The sequence below is a fragment of the Camelus bactrianus genome, chromosome 12, assembly GCF_048773025.1.
Source record: "Camelus bactrianus isolate YW-2024 breed Bactrian camel chromosome 12, ASM4877302v1, whole genome shotgun sequence".
Classification (NCBI taxonomy): Eukaryota; Metazoa; Chordata; class Mammalia; order Artiodactyla; family Camelidae; genus Camelus; species Camelus bactrianus.
Genome location: NC_133550.1, coordinates 68,855,711 through 68,869,482, shown reverse-complemented (window position 1 = coordinate 68,869,482; position 13,772 = coordinate 68,855,711).

Below are 13,772 nucleotides of genomic sequence, written 5' to 3'. Positions count from 1 at the left end.
TGCGTGTGCGTCGGGCCGCTGACGGACCTGCCTGTCTCCACTCCTCACATAAGTGAGGCTGACGGACGGAGCAGAAGCTGCTGAGTGTATCCAAGACCCATTTTTAGTTCACGGTGGGCTGGAGCCATGAAGCTTGCTTTTTTGAGAAAGGAATCTACAAGGAGGCTTTGGAAGCCTGCCAGTTTAATGAACACGAGCTCTGAGTAAATAGCATAAAGAATTTATGAAAATCACTTCCTGCGTTTCTGTATAGCTGGCCGTGCGGGGGTCCAGGAAAGGAGCAGACCGCGGCTTCACGGTTTTCCAAGACGCACAGCCTGTCCCCGCTGTGTGGCCCGAAGTGGCCCAGCTGTGAGAAGTCATTGTGAGGAGCGATGTTTGTTTACCATGGAGCGTGCTGGCGTCAGCGTGTCTGCAGGCTGAACCCCCGGGGGAGGAGCGAGGGGACCACTGCCGGTGACTCAGGCTCGGGCTTTAGACCTCGTTGGGGTGCGGTACGTTCACGGGCTCTGGGTGCCTGGGAGCCACGGGGCCTGCTGGGGGCTCGGCAGTTCTCTGACGGCCTGATTCGTTCGCTGTGGTCCCACCACCTGCGATGGCCTCACAGCCTCGCCGGAGGCTGACCACCCCGCCAGACACCCTCCCCAGACCTGCCTGGGCTCCAGGTTTGGGGAGCAGGAATTCTGTGTTCTGGGGGACCGGGGATGGTCCCAGGCTCTGCTAAGCTGCTCCCCTCTTGAGACTCAGGCAGGGACACGGTACCCCCTAGGGCTACTGTCATGGGCCCATGGTCACTCGTGGTCACTCATGGGCACTCATGGTCTGGGTGGTCTCCCTAGATCTTCCTGGAAGTGAGGAGGGCCGGATGGAGGCGAGGACATTGGAGCTGACCTCGGGAGGATGGTGGAAGCTCCCTGATGAAGAGGGGGGGCCAGAGTGTTCCCCTGCTGGACAGGCCAGTGTTGAGGCCAGGACTCGCTCAGGGGTCTGGGGAGGGCTCCCAGAGTGGGGGCAGCCAGGGCATCAGGAAGTCAACAGCGTTGCTTTTTTTAAACACTTATCATTGTGGTAAAATATATAAACATAAAGCTGCCCGTCTGGCTCATTTTCAAGTGCGCAGCTCAGCGGGGTTAAGCACGTTCGCGCTGCTGTGTGGCCGTCGCACCGCCCACCTTCAGGACGCTCGTCGCCCCAGTGGAAACTCCGTCCCCGCTAGACACCACCTTCCCAGCCTTCTCCTAACAGCAGGGCTGCAGGGGCCAAGCCACCCCGCCGGGTCTGGGGTCTGGCCCTGGCCCCTGGGTGAGTGGAGGCAGGTGGGGCCCCCCGGCCTCCGTGGTGGCTGGAGCCCATCCACCTTGGCTTCCCTGTCCCTGGTCCCCAGGCTGCCAGCACCACGGATGGTGCCGGGAACCAAAAAGGAAAATAAATAACAAGGCTGTGTTCATTTCAAGCCCCATTACGAGCACATTAAGAACGAATCGATACTGGCCTTGTCACTGGGAGAGGAGTGAGCTGGGCCCAGGAGTCCACCCATCTTGGAGCTTCCAGAGGCCAATAAACACAGTGACGAGACGCCGAGGCCACGGTCCAACCCTCTGTTTTCTGCACCCGGGGCACCCGCGGTTCTGCTCCCTCCCGCCTTGCCCAAACCCCGGGGTGGGCACAGCCAGAGAGGCCCCCGCTCTGCACAGTCCAAGACCCTGCTGGCCCCAGGGCAGAGTCCACTCATCTCTCCTGCAAGGGTGTGCTCCTCCATCAGCAGGCAGGGGAGGGAGGGCACGGGGGTGTATCCCACCCTTGCCAGCTCCCACCACTCTGCCAGCTTCCAGAAAGCACCCCAGCTTGGGCAGCCCCAGGGGTGCTGGGCAGGACACGTGTACCTGCTGTCCTGGGTCCACGGCCGGGCTCTCCCTGGGCCTCCCTGCCCAGGCCACTGGTGTGGGGAACTGGTGTGGGGCCCAGGTCACAGGCTCCTGTGATGGTCACGGTCCCCGGCAGGCCAGTGGCTGGCTCTGCTCCAGGGAAGTTCTGCTGCCGCCGTGGCCCCTGTGGCCCAGAGGGATGCCGGCAAGGCCACACCGCATGCAGCTACCGAGCTGACCACTGGCCCACCCAGGCCTGGGGGCGGCATAGTGGCCAACGCTTGGACCTCCAGGACGCTTGCACGGCTGCGGCCCGGCAGGTCAAAGAGGCAGGAGGGTGCGGAGGCACCCAGGCTTCCTTCCCCCTCCCCCTCAGCCTGAGTGGGGTCCTGGCCTGGACAAGCCGTCCCTCTCCTGACAGCAGAGCACAGGTGAACCCCAGGGGAGGGGCTTCTCCGAGGTCTGGGGCCAGTGTGCCCAGCTGGTGGGGTGACAGCAGCTAAGTGGGAAACACCTGGCCCATGACCTCAGGGGACCCTAAGGAAATGGGACCCAATGGGGGCAAGGTGGAAAAGGGGTCCCCGGCCTGGTGCGGAGGAGCTGGCCTCCTGCAGGGCCCTGTGTGCAGCCCACAGAGGGCAGCCACCAGGCTGAAGACTCTGTGTGACTGTGGGGGCCAGAGACCCTTCCCAGGAGGCGTGATTGTGAAGGACATCCCAAGTGCACCTCGGGGTCCCCACCCACCCCTGGCTCCGGGCTAAAGCCCGAGGGGAGGGCTGGCAGCAGATCCCGGCCTCCGGCAGGAAGGGTGGACTCCGCGAGGAGCAGGGATGGGGCTGGAGACTGGCTGGAGGTCTGCACAGGGCTGGGAAGGCCACACTCTGGGCAGTGAGACCGCACCCCCGGGAGAGGACACAGGGGCTCCCTGTGGTCTGGAGGAGGACTGGGGCCAGGGCCAGGGGCTGCCTGGTGCCCAGAAGGCAAGGAGGCCTCTGACTGTCTTTCCCGTGTCAGCAGATACAGGTGTGCGTGTGGGTGTGGTCTGCAGAGGGCGCTCTGTCCAGAGGAGCGGCCAAGGGCTCATGAAAGCTGGGGTGTGCTGCTCAGGTCACCTCAGTCCAATACTCACTGGCTGCCCCCAGCTCGGCTGGACCCAGAGTGGCAGAGAGGCCTGGGCTCCTGGATGGCGGAGGTGGGCATGGAAGCCAGGGAGCAGGATTCTTGCCTAGACGGGGCTGGCTTAGCTGACCTGCAGGCCCCTTCCAGCCTGGAATGTCCTATGGTGCCACAGAGCTCCCCCATGTCTTGGAGAGGCCGGCGTGGCCCCGGGCAGTCAGCTGCATCCAGGAGCGTGGGAATCAGGGCAGTAAGTGCCGGGCTCAGCGGAGCACAGAGTGGGGGGCAGGCGGTGGGACTCAGAGGGGCCAAGGCACCCTGCGTCTTCCGCCCTCTGCCATCCGCTCACTATCACTCACCCACCGTCCTCTACAAAGTCCACCTGCTGGGCCTGGTGGGCCTCCGGGCACGGAGGACCCTGTGGCAGTCCTCGAAGCAAACGACAGCAGCTCTGTGACATCGAGGTATTTGGTTAAACCAAAGGGAGAAAAAAAATCAATTTTCCAATACTTCCTCTTGAAGTGACCTCTTGAAACTGATTCAAAAATAATATTGTCTGACATTCGGAGGGGGCAGTTCACAGTTTCCTAAGCACGGCTCCGCTCCCGCCTTCAAGCCTCAGGACAATCTCGCTGCAAAGTAGCCTCACTTGATGGAGGAAGAAATGAAAATGCTGAGAGGTTAAGTAGCTCCTCGGGGCCCAGCGCGTCCTGCCAGCGGAGGAGCGGCGGAGGGCGCGCTGGCCCGGGTGCGTGCGTGTCCCCGTCCCCACCCCCGAATCCAATCTGGGTCAGCCCCTGCCCGCCTGCCCCTGTCCTGGTGCCGGGGACCAACGGGGTCTGCTTGACGAGGGTCCTGCACCTGCCACCACCAAGCTGCAGCCTCCGTGGGGCCTCCATCTGAACCCCAGCTGAAGCCCAGCTGGCCTGGTGGGGCTTGCGCCCCTGGGCAGTGGGGGTCAGACTCTGAAACCGCCCCTCCCCTCGCCACACTCACACGCACACAGACACGCATAGAAGTATTTATTGTAAGGAGTCGGCTCCTGCCATCACGGATGCTGGCGAGCCGAGAGCCTTCAGGGCGGCCGGCAGGAGGAGGGCCCGGGGAGGGGCTGATGCTACAGGTGGGGTCCCCAGCCAGCCTGCCGGCTGCATTCCGTCCTGCTTGGGGACGTCAGTCTTTGTCCTATTCAGACCTTCAATGGACTGGACGAGGCCCACCCACATCAGGAGGGCATCTGCTTTATGAAAACCCGATTTAAATGTGAATCTTATCTGCTGTCTTTCCTGCAGGCTCACCACCCTCCCACCCTCAGGCCCCTTTCCAGTTCTCACCGGCCACTGGCCACGAGGCCCGGCGGAGAGACCCCCGGTGCCTTCCAAAGCCTCTCTGAGTGGCCCTGAGTCGGGAACGCCCATGTCAGCCCTGGAGCCGCAGCACAGCAAGGTCCCGGGCAAGGGGCTGGCTGCCCGGGCATCCAAGCCCTCTCTCCAGAGATGGAGGGGTTTTGTCTCCTGCCGCTGGCGGGGCTGGAGTCCTCCCTGCCCTGCCTGATTGACTGCTCACAGAAGCCTACTTTGGAGCATCAGTGATCCGATTCAAGTTGGATCCAGGCTCCCAGCCAAAGGCAGGCCAGCCTGCAACCCTGGACGCCCACCCTTCCCAAAACCCAATTCAGCAGGGCCATGTCTGCCCTGGTCACCCACCGAGTGGCTGATCGCTGGCCTCCCCTGATGTCCAAGGTGCAGGAGGGGCATGCCAGGGCTGGCAGGGCTCTCCCACGACCACCTCCCCACTTCCCCAAGCAGTCTGCCTCCCTGATGCCCGGGGCCACCTGCTCCGCCTCCCCTTTCAAGGGCAGCAGGCCCACCACGTGCCCCAGGGTGCATTCTGGGAAAGCCATCTCAGACATGTGGACTAGGAGCACTGACAATGTGGAATCTGCCAGAACACCCGGCTCCACGGAGCTTGGCAAAGGGAGCAGAAGGTGGCATTCACCGAGGCTGGACCAGACTCTGGTTCCAGCAGCCCCATTCCCGGCCCGTCTGTTCCTGCCAATTAGTCGATGAACTACAACCCACTGAGCGCTGGGCACTGCCGGCCGCGGGCACAGGGGATGGATGTACCGGAAAAGAGAACATATTTCCATCAGCCTGGCGGGCGTCGCGTCCGCTCCAACTAGGCAGGCCGTTTGGATGCACATGCGTATGCTTCCCACGCCAAGCCTCCTGCTGGTGGCTCCACGGGGTGAGGCACGGACAGCCGGACAGTCAGCGGGGCTTGTGTGCGCCGTGCCCACGCTGCTGGCTGAGCTGGGGGACCAGTGCGCACGCGTGCTGGGCAGCTCCCTGCTCCAGCCAGACTCCAGGGCAGGCCAGGGACCCAGCGAAGGGAGAAGAGGGATGGAGTGAGGAAGTGGCAGTGAGGAGGGGGACGAGGACGGCAGGGACACACCCAGGTGGCCTGTGGAGGGAGTGGGCTCTAGGGAAGGGGGCACCCCCTTCGGTAGAACAGGGGCTTGGGGCTGGGCCCCAGGGTGTGGGTTTGGGGGCTGCAGGACTCCACCCGAGGGCCGGTGCTATGTCTGCAGCAGGCACTGTCGCCGGGTGACCTGTGGGCCGGCTCTCAGCTCTCTTCCCCCCCACCCAGTTACTGGGCACTCTGGTGGCTCTGCAGTGACCTGCTATGTCCACACCAGACTCGGCCCTGCTACTGGCTCTTTGTCAACTGAGTCATGGAGCGATGAGTCCTGGGGAAACAGAAGCCCTGGGGTGCAGCTGGCAGAGTCACGAAGTGACACAGCCATGCAGCATGGTGTTTCCCGAAAAAAAAAAATATGATCAGCAATCTCACTTCAGGGATCGCCCTAAAGAACAGCCAGCGGGGTCATGGACTGATGACCTTTGTCCACCAGGTTTATTTTTTACAACAGCCAGAAGATGGAAATGACCTAGTGTCCCCTGATGGATGAACGGATAAGCAAAATGCGGTCCGTACATACAGGGGACTGTGATTCAGTTTTAAAAAGGAAGGGAATTCTGACACCTGCTACATCATGCATGAACCTTGAGGACATCACGCTCAGTGACGTAAGCCAGGCACAAAAGGACAAATGCTGTGTGATTCCAGTTATATGAGGTCCCCAGAGGAGTCAAAATCACAGAGACAGACGTTAGACGGTGGGGGTCAGGGGCTGGGAAGGGGCAGGGAGTGAGTATTTAATGGGGACAGACCTTCAGTTTGGGAAGATGGGAAAGTTCCAGAGATGGACGGTGGGGCTGGTTGCACAACACAATCAATGCACTTAACGCTGCTGAGCTGTGCACTTAAAAACGGCTGAAATGGTGAATTTTATATTATGTATATTTTACCACAATAAAAAAGCAGTAACATGACAACAGAATGTACCTGGGACACCCTGCCCCGAGTGCAGCCTGGACTGACTACTTCCTTCGACCACTTCACGCAGCAGAGCCGGTGTTTGGTGTCGTCCCTGAAGACGACCGTGAGGTCCTGCTCAGTCCGCATGCCCTGCTCAGATGTGGACTCCTGCCGCGTTGTAGGAACCACCCTGTGATGCAGCTACACCACCTCCAGTACTAAAATTAGGTATCCTAGAGAGAGACTTTTATGCATAATCCCCACCATCTAAAATTATGTTTTTCTCTAGAATTAGGGATAAATTTTTTTTACACTCAAATAATTTTCTAAAAATACCACACTTCCTTTCTTTTCTCATGTGAGCCCAGTGTCTTCGCCTGTTCACAGACGGTCTGGAGGATCTCATCAAGCTCCCCCCCCCACCGACTCGGGCTCGTCTGTTTCCAGAAGCCCCCAGTGAAGAGGGCCAGCCTGACATCAGCATGTAGCTCGTGTTGCTGCCCGACGGAGGCCTGGGCCAAAAAGCCCAGTACCTGTAAATGAGAGACAATTTTCCCCAACCAATAAAATTTAAAGTGAAAAAGACGCGGATTAATTTGGCAGAAACACCGTTAAGTGCGGCGTGAAAATTGGAGTCTTCTGGAAGTTTCCGGGGTGAATGTGACAAGCGAGAGCCAGCAGGGAGAGATAAGCCCAGGGGCAGGGCCAAAGCTGAGGGGGCAGGACAGGGGAGCAGCGTGTAACTAATCAGCCACCTAAACAGAGAGCAGGCGGCCAGAGACCTCGAGGGCAAAGCCATGAGACTGAAGGACGCTGGTGAGTGATGGGGCCTGGAGACCAGCGTCCCGGGGCCTCCCAAGGTCTCGCATCAAACTCAGAGATGGCGCCCGGAGATAAATAACACGTTGTTAATGATGCTGGAACAACAGTAATAACCCGCCTTCAGATGGGCCATCAGTTGTGACCAGATGGTGGTTGGGATCCACAAATATCTCACCCTTCCATCTGCTGCCATCCGAGCTTCTGCTTTGATGGATCCCAGAAGCGAGGTCTCCTCCAGATTCTGTCCGCAGCTGCACGTCCAGTGGCTTTGCTGGATTCACCGGCCGTTATCAGGCAGCCTGCTGTGGATCCCGGCGGCTCCCGGAGGGGCAGGGCTGGAAGGCACAGCGCCAGGGCCCCGGCAGCCCGCGGCCAAGCTGCCCCTTCTCCCTACCCCAGCCTGCTGTCCTGCACCGGCCCAGAGAGTCCTGCCTGTCTGGTGCCCTTTGTCCCCTCCACCCAGGACAGCCCAGAGCCACACCCTGGCTGCTGAAGGAACTAATTTTCTCTTGTTTTATCTGCAGAGAAAACCAGCCTCATCATTCGTTCATTCATTCCTCCGTTTGCTCGCGGTTCATTCGCCATCCATCCGTAGTCACTGGCCCCCACGCCGCAGGAGACCCTGCTCCGCGAGCCACACGCTACAGATGAAGCAGGGAGCTTAGCAGGACCCTCCTCACACTGAGCCTACAAACTGCCCAGTCACGTTTGTCTAATAACCTCATTAAAAATACCAGGCGCCTACTGTGTCCAAGATCTGATGTCAGGAGCCGTGGGGGTGCTGGGGGCTGAGACACATCACAGGCGTAGAAAACGAACTTACGGTCACCACAGGGGAAAGGGGGTGGGGAGGGTAAATCAGGAGGTTAGGGTTTGCAGATACAGACTTCTGTATATAAATTAGATAAACAACAAGGACCTACTGTAGAGCACACAGAACTATACTCAATATCTTTTAAGAACCTTTAATGAAAAAGAATATATATATACATGGATAACTGAACCAGTATGCTGCCCACCAGAAACTAACACGACATTATAAATCAACTACACTGCAATTAAAAATTAAAGGCAGATGCAGACTGAATCCGGGGCTCACGGAGGCCGTGGGCCACACTCCACGGAGTGGGGAGGAGTCTCAGGGGTCACCTCTGCGTTTCAGAGCCTGGACCAGGGTCCAGGGCAGGCGAGGGCGCGCTCGAGATCTCTCAGCTTAGAGCAGGAGCCGGGGCGGGCAGCCAGCGTCCCCGAGCCCCCCAGGGTCCCCGACCCCAGGCACGCACACGCAGCCTGGGGTGGGGGGGGTGAGCCGCCACAGAGGCCGCCAGCGGGAGGGTCCGGGTGGAAGCCGCCGGACCAGCATCCAGGGGGCGGAGCCTCGCAGGGCGGGGCCTGGACGGCGCGCGGAAGGCACCTGGGGTGGGGACGGAGCAGAGGTCACTTGTCCTGCAGGCCCTCTGGCCCTGCGGCGTAAACATCCCCCCTCCCGTCCACACGCACTGAATTTCTGGAGACTCCGGGCCTGCAGGGCCCCAGGACAAAGCCTTCAGAGCGCGGCCTCTGCCGCTCTCCACACAGGGCACTCGCTGGTCCGCCCGCTTCTCTGTCCTTCTTTCCTTTTTGGATAACCGTCTGGGGTCGACAGGACACTGCTGCGGGGGGAGCAGGCAGGCTGACTCCGCTTCCGGTCCCGTTTCCTGAAGCGGGGGACCAGGCGCGGCTCTGAGACGGCCCGGTGACGGAGGGTCCCCGGGCCCCGGGCCCGCCCCGCCCCGCCCCGCCCCGCCCCGCCCCCGGGAGGCCCCGCCCCTCCCCAGGGAGACCCCGCCCCGCCCCCGGGGAGGCCCCGCCCCCTCCCGCCCGCCGGCCTGGAGCCGCCTGCCCGTCACATCCACCTGCGGCTTCCCCGCGCCACCACAACCGCGGGAGGGAAAGGCCTGGAGACGCGTTGATGGGCCTGGTTCTCCCGCCCCAGGCGTCCGAGCTAGCGCCCCGCCCTGAAACAGCACTCGGGTCATTGGCCAGTTCGGGAAGGTCCCTCTGGGGGGTTGGGAGGAAAGCACTCGTGTGCCTGGGGACAGGGCATGGGGTGGAGGCTGCGGCCTCTCGTTCTGTCCCGGGGTGTACGTTCTGTCTGGCTGGTGGGGGAAGGGTTTCCTGGCCTGGATTTTCCCCGCTGGTCTGCGAGTTCTGGGATCTTGGCACAGTATGCTAATGTTTTATTTAAATCGGGAGGAGCTGATTTGCATATGGTAGTGTTTCCATATTCCGAGGAGATCTGTGCCTGCAAGTCCTCTCTCCCCTGTCTGCTCCTCTCCGCTCCTCTCCAATTTCAAGGCTGTTGCTCCTTCTGCAGAATTTATTAGCTGCCTCGGGGATGATAAAGAAATCAGTTTATTACACCATCTTATCTAGGACAAACTTAACCTTGGCGAGTGTGGGGGCGAGGGATGATGGGGCCAGCCTTGTCTCCTGGCACCTGCGGGCTCCCTCCAGGAAGGCAGCTCCCAGCCCCTTCCCAGGGATCCAGAGGGAACACGCGGAGCAGGAACCTGGGCTTGCTGGTGTGGACGGCCCGTGGGCCCTGAGCCTGCGAGATCCTCGCTTTGCTGCCTAGAAAGAGCCTCCCAAAGGTTTAAGTGGAGGTTCCAGCGCGAAATGGATGGTTAAATGACTTAGCCCAGGGGTGGAAACTCCACGCCTTTCAGATTGCTCGTGGGGACCCTAAATTGGTGACAGGACCCAGTGGGGACCTCAGAGAACGGGATGCACCTACCTGTCCAGTCCCCAGGGTCACCAGAGGCCAGACACCAATTTCTGTGTGCAATCTCTTACTCTCGATGCCTGCCAGCCTTAAAGAGCCGGTTTCTGGGTCAGCTGGAGCATGTGGGCAGTTCGCAGCCCAGGCTGGTGCTCCAGAGCTGACCTGGGAGTGGTGAGGCTCCCACCGCCTTGCAGCGATTCCATGCACAGCTCTGCCAGGAGGCCAGCCGGGGAGATGCCCACATGGGCGTTCTCAGCAGGCGGGCAGCCATTTGGCAGCCGTGGCCCAGCACCCCCTGCCTCCCTATGGGAAGAACTTGTGTGCATCCTTGGGGAGTGTGGTCGGCTGACGGCCTGGCCTCCTGCTACAGCACCTTCAGGATCTTGCTTAGCCTGGAGCTGAGGCTATGGGCAGCCCATGCTGAGTGAGTGCTGGGCTCAGTGGGGCCCAGAGCCTAGCCTCTGCCCTCTTCTGGGCACCCCTAAGGTGTCTGAGAGTTCTTTGCTCTGCAGCCCCCATGGGTGCACCAAGACTGTGGCATCTGCATCACAGCCCAAAGGCTTTCCCGCTCAATCTGCCATCCATCACTCACCAGCGTCAGCTCCGTAGGATCAATCCCTTGTGCTCGCAAGTCTGCCTCAGCATCCCCTTTCCCAGGGTCCCCTCTGTGCCCAGCGCCAGGAGCAGTTCTTGAGAGAAGAACCCCCAGATGTCCCACACTGTGTTTGTCAGGTGTCTGCCCCCCCAGGAGCAAGGATGGAGCAGTCCACCTTCCCGGCTCTGGTGTGCAGCCTGCATGGGGGAGCCCATAAAGAACCACATCAAAATATAAGCTGCCAGGTGGCATGCAGACCTATGGGGAAAAGTCTGCATCGCGAGGACAGAGAGGGGTGGGATGCAGAGGATGTATGTGGTGGCGGGGAAGGACTTTTTGGTAAAGTGCATTGTTGAAGTAACTATTTTCATGTTTGGTTAAGAAGGTGATGGGGTGGGGGTGGGGGGAGATGACTGAGGGATGACAGAGGCAGGGAACATCAGAGCCTCTGTGCTCAGGATGTAGAAGTGGCCGAGACCTGAGGACGCCCCCGGTGCAGGAAGTGATGCAGAGCCCTTGCTGTGACAGAGCCTCGAAGGGTCGTGGACCAGCCCGGAGGGCCAGGATGAGCCCGTCCTTCCAAAGGAGGCAGCTTGGCTTCACATGCTCTAGCCTAGAAGCCCCGCCCCACTCGCCTCCAGCAACCCCAGGCTATGGATGGAATTCATAGGAAGACAGACAATGTCATTTAATGTGGGGGGAGGGAAGAACCCAGCCCCCACCTGAGCCAGAGGAAGAAGAAGTCCCGGGAAATGGGGAAATGCAGGGAACAGTGTGAAACCGGCTGTGGAAGAGCCCAGCCTGCAGCTCAGCTAACCGCATGCACTGAAGACAACTCTCCAGGGGACTTCTGCTCTAGAGAAGGCCTTAGTAAGAGAGGCATTTACTGATAATTAAAACAGCATAACTAAGAGCTGAAAAGCCACGCGGTGAAGTAAGTGTGAGAGGAGGAAGGAGGAGTGCAGAGCGGAGGAGGAGCACAGGGACGAGCCACGCCGGCAGAGAGCCGGTGCCTGAACCAGCAGTGACAAGGAGCGGGATGGCCTTGGCTCCGCTGGAATTACTGATGTTAGGAAAAGCTCAAGCTGATCACAACAACGTGGAAGGAAAACGCAGAGGGGACAATTAAGCAGTCAATAAAACAAGTGGAGGACAAGTGAGTGATTGTTACCCCGTAACAGAGAGAGTGGCAAATGGGACGGGGCTGTGTTTCAAGGGAATACGAGGGAGGAAACAAGGAAAAAACTTCCCTGAAGTGAATAAACAGAAGACTTTATCACGCAATGTAATTGGTGGGGATGTAAACTGGTGCAGCCACTGTGGAGAACAGTATGGAGGCTCCTTAAAAAACTAAAAACAGAGTTACTGCTTGACCCAGTAATCCCACTCTTGGGCGTATATCTGGAGGGAACTCTAATTTAAAAAGATACGTGCACCCCAGTGTTCATAGGAGCACTGTTTACAATAGCCAGGACATGGAAACAACCTGGCTGTCCATCGACAGATGGCTGGATGAAGAAGGTTGTATGTTTATACAATGGAATACTACTCAGCCGTAAGAAAGGATAAAATAATGCCATTTGCAGCAACATGGATGGACCTAGAGATTATCATACTAAGTGAACTGAGTCGGGCAGAGAAAGGCAAATATCGTATGATATCACTTATATAAGGAATCTAAAAAAATGATACAAATGAACTTATTTACAAACCAGAAAGGGACCCACAGACATAGAAAAAAATTATGCTTACCAAGGGGAAAGGGGTGGGGCGGAGGGACCTGCTGTGCAGCACGGGGAACTGTATTCAATATGTCATAATAACCTATAATGGAGAAGAATCTGTGTGTGTAACTGAATCACTTGGCTGCACACCAGAAGCTAACAGTGTGTCCTGTGGTTTTCTGGGTACAGGTCTTTTCCCCCTTAGGTAAGTTTATTCCTAGGTATTTTGCTCTTTTTGTTGTGATGGTGAATGGTACTGTTTCCTTAACTTCACTGACATAAAGCCATTTGCAGCAACAAGGATGGGACTAGAAATTATCATATTAAGTGAAGTAAGTCAGGCAGAGAAAGACGATATCATATGATATCACTTACATGTCGAATCTAAAAAAAAACCGACACAAGTGAACTTACTTACAGAAGTAGACCCGTGGACGTAGAAAACCAACTATGGTTACCAAAGGGAAAAGAGGTGGTTGGGAGGTGGATAAAGCAGGAGTTTGAGGTTAACACATACACACTACTATCTATAAAATAGATAAACAACAAGGACCTACTGTAGAGCACAGGGAACTATATTCAATATCTTGTAATAACCTATAATGGAAAAGAATATGAAAAAGAATGTATATATGTGTATAACTGAATCACTATGCTGTACACTTGAAACTAATAGAACATTGTAAATCAATTACACTTCAGCGCAAAATAATTAGGACAAAATGAAAAATGTTGTGTGAGCCATTGTGTCAGAATGAAAATCACCTTTGTAAGCCTTGACCACGTAAAAATGAAAGCAATAAAATTGGGAAAATCTGGAAAGCTGGAGGTGAGGCGGAACCTGGGCGGCCAGAATGTCCGATTCCCCCGTATCCCACTGGGGGGGGAGCACAAAATCAAAGGAAGTCACATTGAGGAAAAATAACGTCAACCGAAAGTTTTATGTGATTATTTTCCTTCATCTCAGAGGAAGATGTAGAGGAAGGATGCTGGAGGTCAAGAATCAGACGTCGTATTTGCAGCAAGTGTGACATCACTCTGGAGAGAAACGCAGGGAGGCTGGTTTTGCAGCTCCAGGCAGTGCATCTCGGAGGGGCCCAGGCCCCGATCTCACAGCATCCTCACCCCGTCCTTGGGTCTGTCTGCACCTGGTAACTGCCCTCCAAGCCATTATCCATTGTGTTTGGGGTGCAAGACGGCTGTGGCCAAGCGCAGTAGCCTGTCTTCAGCTCAGCAAGTTACGAGCATGAGGCAGCCTTTGGTCCAGCCAGATCCCCTGCCCTCCACCTGCTTGTCCACGCCTGGGGGACGCAGCACCTGTGCCCCGAGGGGAGCGAGGAAGGGCAAAGAGCCTGGGGCTGGCATGTTGAGGACAGTCACACCCCTTTAACTGTGATGCTTGCCACTTACCAGCATCTCTGCCCCTAGACTGCCAGCTCCCCCTGGCCGGGGCTGCGTCCTTCCTCCTCTGCCAGCCCCCCCCACCCCCACGGCCAAGTGCAGAG